Raw genomic sequence first — 10105 nt, forward strand, 5'->3', positions numbered from 1 at the left:
GGTGGTTAAATATTACTACTTTTTTTTTTTTCTTTTTTTTTTTTAGAGGGGGTCTCCCGCTCTGTCCTCGCCTCGAGATTGCAGTGGCACGATCTCGGCTCACTGCAACCTCCGCCTCCCGGGTTCACGCCATTCTCCTGCCTCAGCCTCTCCGAGTAGCTGGGACTACAGGCGCCCGCCACCACGCCCGGCTAATTTTTTGTATTTTTAGTAGAGACGGGGTTTCACCATGGTCTCGATCTCCTGACCTCGTGATCCGCCCGCCTCGGCCTCCCAAAGTGCTGGGATTACAGGCGTGAGCCACTCGCCCGGCCAAATATTACTATTTAATAGATTTTCTTACCTGCAGTTTCCTACAAATATGCTGATAATTTGCAGTGCTTGGAAAGATCTCTACAGATCTTTAACAGGGAGCCAGATGGCCTTTTACCATGAACTTTGCCCAATACTATTAGCATCCAAGGGAGCTGAGAAGCTCTGGCTCATTATCCACAACCAGATGTTTTCTTCTTCTTTATCACTGTTGCTAAGTGGCAGTTAATGTCTGGCACATTGGGTATTTGCTTGAACCTATGAACCATAAAATTCTGCTCTTAAAATACAAATACCACCCACTAGCAGAAACTTCTCCCTTTGCATTTTAATCCAATCATTCTCTTTCTTAGAAAGCCTGCTATAGTCTTGTAGACACTTTATTTAATAATTTTCTATCTTTCTCAGCTGACAGGGAAATTGCCTTTGCAAAAATTATAACTGAGACTATTGTTACAGTGAGAGAGATCTGACATAACCAACTCCATCTTGCTTCTAACCTCCAGGCTGTCCTTTTTTATTCCTGGTCGTAGGCCTTACTAACTTCAGGAGATACTTAATTTCTAGTTTATCCTTGAAACAAAGACAATAACAGCCCTTTCCCCAAACAAACCCCCTTCGTGCCTAGGGACTAGACTGCCTTTGCAGGACTAACAAATTAGCCACAGGATTTGAAATCACGGGTTAGGAGTCATGCAGCTGGAGGCTGCAAGAGTATGACCCTCCCCAAATAGCTCCTAGGGATAATATCACTATTGCAAAATCTATGGATCAGCTGACACCACCCAAATCGATAAATTGGCTCATCTGGTCTCATGGTCCCCGCTACCCAAGAACTGACTCAGCAAAAGGGGACAGCTTCGACTCCCTATGATTTCATCTCCTACCTGACCAATCGGAACTTTCAATTCACTGATCCCCCACCCACGAAATTATCCTTAAAACTCCAATTCCTGAATTCTCTGGGAGACTAATTTAAGTAATAATAAAACTCTAGTCTCCTGCACAGCCATCTCTGTGTGAATTACTCTTTCTTTATTGCATTACACTGTCTTGATAAATTAGCTCTGCCTGGGCAGTGGACAAGGTGAACCCATTGGGCAGTTACATTAGTAAGTAAGGACAGTCCCGCCTAAGAAAGAATAACATTATACATTTGAATGATCAGAAATTACTTCTGAATATTTATTGGTTGTTTCATATAAATTATCACTTATCATGATTTAGTAACCCTATAAACACTAAACAAACTTCTAATAACTCTATCGGTTCCTAAAGAGCCTGATACTAAGAAAATGAGTGAGGACTATTTCAGTAACTAGAATGCTCTATGTCTGATGGGTTAAACAATCAGTTTTCTCTGAGTTTAGCTAATGAAAGTTTGTCTTTCAGAGTCTGTTCTACTCTAGGTGAACTAATATAACTGAGATTATAGATAGACTTAAATTATAGGTAGCAAAATATAGGTAACAAAATACCCTAATCTAATTAGGATGTTGAAAGTGGTGTGAATTTATCTTACTTTGTGCCAATCCATTGTGGGAGATTAAAATATGTCACCTCAAAGTGTGTTTCTTTGGTATATTTTGAGATGGCTATCAGGAGGGGTCGTGGACACAGGAATAGCTCTGAGAAGCTGTCCTTTTGTGTGAGAGATTTGCATCTACAAAGGAATGCATTTACATTAGTAAATAGCAAATGCAAACAGGCTTTCTCTAAGGGCCCCTTATTCACATTATCTGGATTTAGAAAAGATCATATTAACACCCCTGTTCAGAGACTGCCACAGGATGTCACATATTCTTCTGAGGGCTATTACCTGAGAGTCTTATCTGCTTAATAAGAGGACAATGTTTATTTGTAGTAAATTTCCTCTCCTTACCCTCCAATGGTTTGTCACCATCATCTTCCATGAACTCCTAGCCCCTATACTTTTCTGTATGGTACAGAAATTTCTGTCATCTGTCCCATTTACAAGTCTCATATTTTATGTGGCTTCCATATATATGTGCACATACTACACTTCTATGCCTTTCCTCTTGTTAATCTGTCTATTGTCAGTTTGTTTTATAGACTCAAATTATTGAGGCTTCAAAGCGAGAGAAGAAAATTTCCTCTTCCTGTACACCACAACTGCTTCCTAGATGAGTTTCTAGTATTTAGTCTGATAATGCTACAAACCATTTTTAAAATCCTACTTCTCAGAATTGTGTTGCTAAAACTGTTTTCAAAGCTTCAAAGTCATTCTGGAGTTTACTAATGACTTAAAGAGAAAATGAAGTACAATGGCATGACCAATAAGGATATAACTCCCTTTTTATTGCCTGCTCCTCTGCTCCTCACATGAATGGTTATGCTCTCATGCTCCATGCTGTTCTCTCTGGCCTAAATATGCTCATAATCTGTTCTACCTACCTAATGCGTATTTGTCACACAAGACTGATCTTGGGTGACATTTATTTGTTAAATATTTTTGACTAATTTCCGTAAAAGTCATTATATATATCTATTAAAGCATGCATTATACTACATTTCAAATAGTATTTTGTAAATGTTTTCTACAACAAAACTATCAATTCTTTAGGGTGTTAGGTTTTTGATGACTTGTGACTTCATCCCTGCTTCTCCCCAGCTCCTCAGCAAGTTTAACATTCTCTTTTTGCATCGCTGAAAGCTGCTGGGACTTCTGAGCTGCTGCCTGCTTTAGGGTTTCTCTGCAAGGTATAAAATATATTTTGTTGTTGTTGTGAGTTATCCACGGTTTTCTTTTAATTGTGAAGTCCTTTCACAGTATCTACTCATCCAGGGGTCCCCAACTCTGGGCCATGGACCAGTCCTGTTAGGAACCATGTTGCACAGCAGGAGGTGAGTGGCGGGCGAGTGAGCAAAGCTTCATCTGTATTTACAGCCACTTCTCATTGCTCACATTACCACCTGAGCTCTGCCTCCTGACAGATCAGCAGGTGGCATTAGATTCTCATGGGAGTGCAAATCCTGTTGTGAACTGCGCATGCGAGGGATCTAGGTTGCATGCTCCTTCTCAGAATCTAATGCCTGATATCTATCGCTGTCTCCATAAACCCCCAGATGGGACTGTCTGATGGCAGGAAAACAAGCTAAGGGCTCCCACTGATTCTACATTATGGTGAGTTGTATAATTATTTCATTATACATTACAATGTAATAATAATAGGAATAAAGTGCATAATAATGTAATGTGCTTGAATCATCCCATAACCACCTTCCCTACAGTCCATGGAAAAATTATCTTCAACAAAACCAGTCCCTGGTGCCAAAAAGGTTGGGTACCACAGCAGTCATCTAAAATGCCAGAAGTAGGAAGAAGCCTGAATATCTCTTACATTAAAAACTTTACCAGAGATTTCTATAATTATAATTAATTGGTGAGATCTGCCACAAAGTTAGTTCTTCTTCATAAAAGTATTGGCCAGTTGGAGTATTTAATGGACCACAGACCAATGATCTGTCAAATTTCATTTATAGATCCAATTAAGTATTTATTATGTGGCAGACATTATATGACAAATAGTATGTATTGGTAAGCATTCAAGGTTCAAAGCCTTATATGGAAAATTAAGCAAACAAGTTTTGGAGAAAAGTATTTCTTACTGATTTTATCCTTCTTCTTACTAAAGTATGGGGCTACCGTCTTCAAAAACAAAAGTTATTTTAATTGCAGTTGGTTATCTTTTAAAAATATTACAACTGGCTGCGTGATAAGATTGTATGATTAATTTTCCCTTTGGAATTATTTGTGCTAAGAATTCTAAATTTAATTTTTTACATAACTATATAGGTAGATAAAAGGCAAGTCCACAGATAGGGGTGTCAATATCTCTTATCAAGTACATTTAATAAAAGTGCCTTTTCATCTGAAAAGATACAGCTATAAACTGATGCTAAGGGCTCGATGAGCAACTTTAGTTGAGGCTGGGTTTTAAACTCTATTTAATTCCTAGATTGGAAGACTTTGTGCAAGATACACTCATACAGCCGGGCGCGGTGGCTCACGCCTGTAATCCCAGCACTTTGGGAGGCCGAGGCGGGCGGATCACAAGGTCAGGAGATCGAGACCATGGTGAAACCCCGTCTCTACTAAAAATACAAAAAATTAGCCAGGCGCGGTGGTGGGCGCCTGTAGTCCCAGCTACTCCGGAGGCTGAAGCAGGAGAATGGCGTGAACCCGGGAGGCGGAGCTTGCAGTGAGCAGAGATCGCGCCACTGCACTCCAGCCTGGGCGACAGAGCGAGACTCCGTCTCAAAAAATAAAAAAAAATAAAAAAATAAAAAGATACACTCATACAACCACATGCAGAGAAACTGCCCTTAATGTGATTGTCTCATAATTTAACCCTACTAGGAATGCTGTTTCAATAAAGCTTATCTTTGTTTTTTGTTTGTTTTAAAGAATGGGGCTCTTCTTTAGATAAAAAATAATGTCAATATAAAAACTGCTTTTATTTTAACTCTGACTGTGGTAAAAATGTTGGTTCTCATATGGTAAAATTATGATCTTTGCTAAACAAAGTTAAGTATGTGTACTAAGCCAGGTCTTCTGGAATCACAGCCAGAGGCAAGATTTAAAGTGCTAATAATTTGTTTAGGAGATGAAAGTCTTGAATGGTAACATTGAGGATTAAAAAGAAGAAAATATATTCAGCAATATGGTACTATATCTTACCTACCTTGCCTGCCTGGTCACTACATGACAATGAGCTACCAAAAGGCATAGGATGCTATTTCTCAGATGTATTTGCTCAGCACGTTGGCTGATCTGGAAAGTTTGGAAGGAGAAACTACACCTCACAGTATTCCATTTAGAAAAAAGAGGAGGGTAGCATATTAGCCCCTGTCCTCCATGATTTCTCTTTTGCATTAGTCAAAGTTGTAACATTGGAAGCTAGCTTTCTAGATATTATCATCTTGCCTTTTAAAGGCTGGTAAAAAAACCAAAGTGCATATCCTGCAGTAGAACATTTTATTGAAATCTGGAGTTGGATGAGTAATTTTTTAATTTTTATGTAAGCACACTAGGAAAGACAGAAAAAGGAAGTGGGTGGTAAAGGGAATCTGAGAATGCACATGGGGCTAGAAAACAATACCCAAAAATAAATCTTCTGAAGCAGCCTTAGAAGAAAAAGTTATTCTCTGAACTTCTCCTGCCCTCCTGTATCTCAGTCCTATTTTCCCCCAACGCCAGCCATAGAAATTAGAATACCTCCTCTTCATGGCAGGTCATAGAAACCAGAGCCAATTTTCTTTAAAGCCAGTCACAAAACTTAAAAATAGTACTACCATTGTCCCTATACCTTATCTGTGTCAAAAACTGGCCATAAAGAAATTATCTGATCTATCTTGTTTGACTATATGTTGAAAGACCCCCATTCCAGAGAGGGCCATGCCCCATACCAAAAAGGAAGTAAGGCATGCACAGAAAGGCAAAAAAGAATCTAGACAGAAGGGCCTTGCTGGGTTTCCAAACTCAGTCTATCACCATTAAATCATACCATTTTGTCCAATCACATTTCTATACGGCTGTCCACACTTTGTTGAACCTAAGCATAAAAATGGACAATTTCCCCTCTATCTTTGGGTCTTCATGGTGAAGGTTCCTATGTATACACATTAAACAAATTTGTATGCCTTTTCTCCTATTAATCAATCTGCCTCATGCCAGTGATGTTCAAACCTCCAGGAGACAAGGGCCTTGACTCCTACCTACAAATGTATGTGTCCAATAAACCTCTTCCCAGTGTTTCCATAGTACTTAATTCTAATGCCTAAAAGCTACAATGGGTATCAGTTTTTAATATGCCTCTATCTCACACTAGACTTCAGGCTCCTTGAAAACCTATACTGTTTCTATTACTGGCCTCATCCATGTTTAGCATGTTGCATAATATAATAGATAGAGAATAAACAATTATTGAATGAATGGTTGTTAAATGAGGTAGAATCCAAAGAGAGAGAGTAATTCTCACATTGGATGAAGTTTAAGTAGTGAAAGAATGTAGGGATTTCATCCTAAAACATGGCTCCCTGGTGTAGTGAGTATTTAGAATTAAAGGACTCAGAAATCAACAGACACTGGAAGAGAATTTTTCCCTATCTAAATGAAGACCAGGTCAATGGACCCCCTAAGGAGAATTTTTTTTTCTTACCCTACCCATTATCCCATTATCTATTATAGAAAAGAAAACCAAGTAAGTAGCATATAACCATACCTGAAGAGACCCTTTTATAAGATAGAGTTTGTTTCTCAGGCCCATTCAGATTCCAGAAAGAACTACTTACAGGTTAATCTCTGTTCCCCATCTATTCATTCTCCCTAGAAGTTATTTATTGCACTTCAACAGAATTCCTTTTCTTTTCCCTCCCATAACCTGTTTTGCCAGGATCCAAGCTTCTATTCTTTCTGTAAACTCAAGACAATATATAAGCTTCTGAACCACATTGGGGCAGTAGGGAGTATGGATAATTACTCTGTGGTTCTTCCCCATGTGCATGTTAATAAATTTCTGTGTCTTTTCTCTTATCAATCTGCCTTTGTGAGTTGATTTCTCAGCAAACATTCAGGGGACAAAAAGAATGTTTTTCTCTTGGCCCCTACGGTAGAATAGAATCTAGCCAATGTTTTTAAAAATCAAAAAAGAGTGAATATTAATTGCTTATGCCTTAGACCAGAGATTTACTGCTGGTTTGTCTCTAAAGGATTTTCCACTCTTCAAACATTTTCTCTTTTCCATTTTATTCAGGAAGCCAATGGAAATAAGAAAATAAAATTATTAAGGGCCTATTTATCACTAGTTGTGAAAATTGGGTAGGGTCCTGCAGTGAGTGTGAAAGCAAGGAAAAGATTCAGATTCTATTCAGGGTCTTAGTGAGTTGAGCTAGTCTTACTGTCCTCTAATTAGAACCATATAAGTCACCTATTTATGAAAAACCAACCAACTAATAGACATTCCACACCTACTCATGAAAACCTAGTAGATTCATGGGTGAACAACATAAAACAACAATGCAGTATTTCTGTGTTTTTAAAATACCTCTCTCATTGTTAGCATTGGTAAATTCGTATGGGTCTGCAACAACCTCAATTCTTGCATCCTTAGAAGAAATAATTCGACTGAGGGGGCATAAGGCAAAGTGAGAGACTGAGGCAAGTTTTAGAGCAGAAGTGAAAGTTTATTAAAGAGTTTTAGAGGAGGAACAAAAGGAAGTAAAGTACATTTGAAGGAGGGCCAAGTGGGTGACTTGAGAGATTCAAGTGCACTATTTGACCTTTGACTTGGGGCTTTAAACATTGGCATGCTTCCAGGTTTTGCATCTCTTCTCTCCTGACTTTTCCCTTGGGGTGGGCTGTTCGCATGTGCAGTGGCCTGCCAGCACTTGGGGGGGGTCGCACACTCAGTATGTTTACAGAAGTTGTATGCATGCTCACTTAAGGTGTTTTTCCCTTACCAGTTGAGTGTTCCTAGAGGAAGAACACATACCAGTTAAACTCCACCATTTTGTCTCTTAGTGTGCATGCTTGAGTCCACTTGCCTAACTCCCGAGATCTTATCAGGAAGCTGTTGCTCACCAGCTTTAGATGTTTTCTATCTATTAGAAGACTGCCTTTCCCTGGTGCAGGCTGCAACCAATTATTATTTTAGAGAGATATTTTAACACTCACTGCCTGACCATCATCTAATGGCCATCAAACATTCCTGGTAGTGAGGCCGCCCTCTCCTGCCCTGCTTATGTCTGACTACCTACCTAACTGTGAATTATCAATTCAAATTTTGGGAGACTCAGAGCTAGTGTTGTGTTGCTATGACAAATTACCTCAGACCATGTGATTTATAAAAGACAGAAATTTATTTTTTCACAATTCTGAATCCTGTACAGCCTACAATCATATTCTGGAGGCTAGAACATTCAAGATCACAGCAGGTTTGGTAGTCTGGCGAGGAGTACATCATCTAGAAGAGAGGAATGCTATGTCCTCACATGTAAAATGGAAGGATGAACTAGCCAAATGTGTGAAGCCTTTTATGAGGCCCTTAATCCCATTAACAACAGAGAGACCTTCATGGCCTCATCACCTATTAAAGACCCCATCTCTTAGTACTATCACATTAGTAACACCTAAATTTTGGAGGAGACACATTCAAACTGTAGCAGCAAGTGAGGAGAGACCTACCTCAGGGCACAGTTTGGGGGACAAAGAGTGAATAGAAACAAGAAGTGAGTTTTAAAAGCATTTGATTTCTAACCAAACACAGGGTCCAGCTATCTATTGACAATTCCACTTACATATTTAATAAATATCTCAAATTTAACATATACTTTCAAGCAAACCTAATCCTAAATTATATGATTCTCCTTATAATATGGAAGACTAATTTCAAAATCAGAGAAACCTTTTGAAATTTAACATATTTAATTTTATTAAAAATAAAACAGACCGGGCATCGTGTCTCATACCTTTCTTTAATCCCAGTACTTTGAGTGGCTGAGGTAGGAGGATCACTTGAGGCCAAGGGTTCTAGACCACCCTGGGCAATATAATGAGACTCCATCTCTATTAAAAAAAAAAAAACTAGCCAAGCGTGGTGGTGTGTGTCTGTAGTCCCAGCTACTCAGGAGGCTGAGGTGGGAGGATTGCTTGAACCCAGGAGTTTGAGGTTGCAGTGAGCTATGATTGTACCACTGCACTCCAGCCTGGGCAACAGAGAGAGACCGTCTCTAAAAAATAAAACAAAACATCTTTTTTTTTTTTGGTCTTTCTAATTTTATGACAAGCATGTAAAAAGTTTATCACAACTCGTATCATTAACTTTGGAAATCACTAAATTAATCCAAACAATATTTACTATGGAAGAGACATAACGTAAGAATGTGTATGACGTGTTAAAAAATAACATAGCTAGTGAGCAATAAAACCAAAATAGAAAGCTAGATTTCTAATATTTATTATAGTATTTTCCTACAAACTTATCAATTCTAATTTCAGGTAATCTATGAATCACTACATGCTTTCTTGCTAATCTGTTGTTGTTATTGTGTTTGTCGTTAATGCCCTCTATACTTTATTCAATTCTTTTCTTGGTGTGTTCTCTTCCTTTCTTCTCTTTTAACCCTTCCTTGTTTTCTTAAGTCTTCTCTACAGAGACTTTCAGGTTCTTAGCTAATGGAGATTTGTTGAGGTAATAAAGAAACAAGAGTTGAATGGTTTAGTAAAAATCCACAGTACTTGTGAGAACACTACAAACACTATTTGTATATAAAGCAAATTCTGAGAAAACAATATATTAATAGAAAATGAATTAAAATGAAACTCTCTCATACATGCCATGTGAAAAGTCTGTAACAATCAGTTCTATGACAGGTACACCTATAGTACATAGATCCAAGATTCATCATTTTGATATTTTCCCATGGCAATACAATTTTAGGTGTTAAATGGATCATCAGATTACCCAAGATGAAAAAAGTACCTAATAACTGTTATCTTAGTGTTTACTTTGCATTTAGCAGAAGAGAGACATTGCTATTGACAGGCATCAACAGACTCTGACAATAGGTAGTTTGTATTTCCCAGTGACAGACATTTTTAATTGGAAAGAGAAATAGAGTACAATGGAGATAAGAGTGTGAAGTAGATGGAAGAGATTTGTTTCCCTTCTCAGCACTAGCTCTCAAGTATATTTTTATCTTTTTCTATTCACTTTGGTCACAAATGTTCTCTTCTTCACAACTATTATATGTGGTCAAACTACTATGAACT

This window comes from Hylobates moloch, unplaced genomic scaffold, assembly GCF_009828535.3.
Source record: "Hylobates moloch isolate HMO894 unplaced genomic scaffold, HMol_V3 SCAFFOLD_3, whole genome shotgun sequence".
NCBI lineage: Eukaryota > Metazoa > Chordata > Mammalia > Primates > Hylobatidae > Hylobates > Hylobates moloch.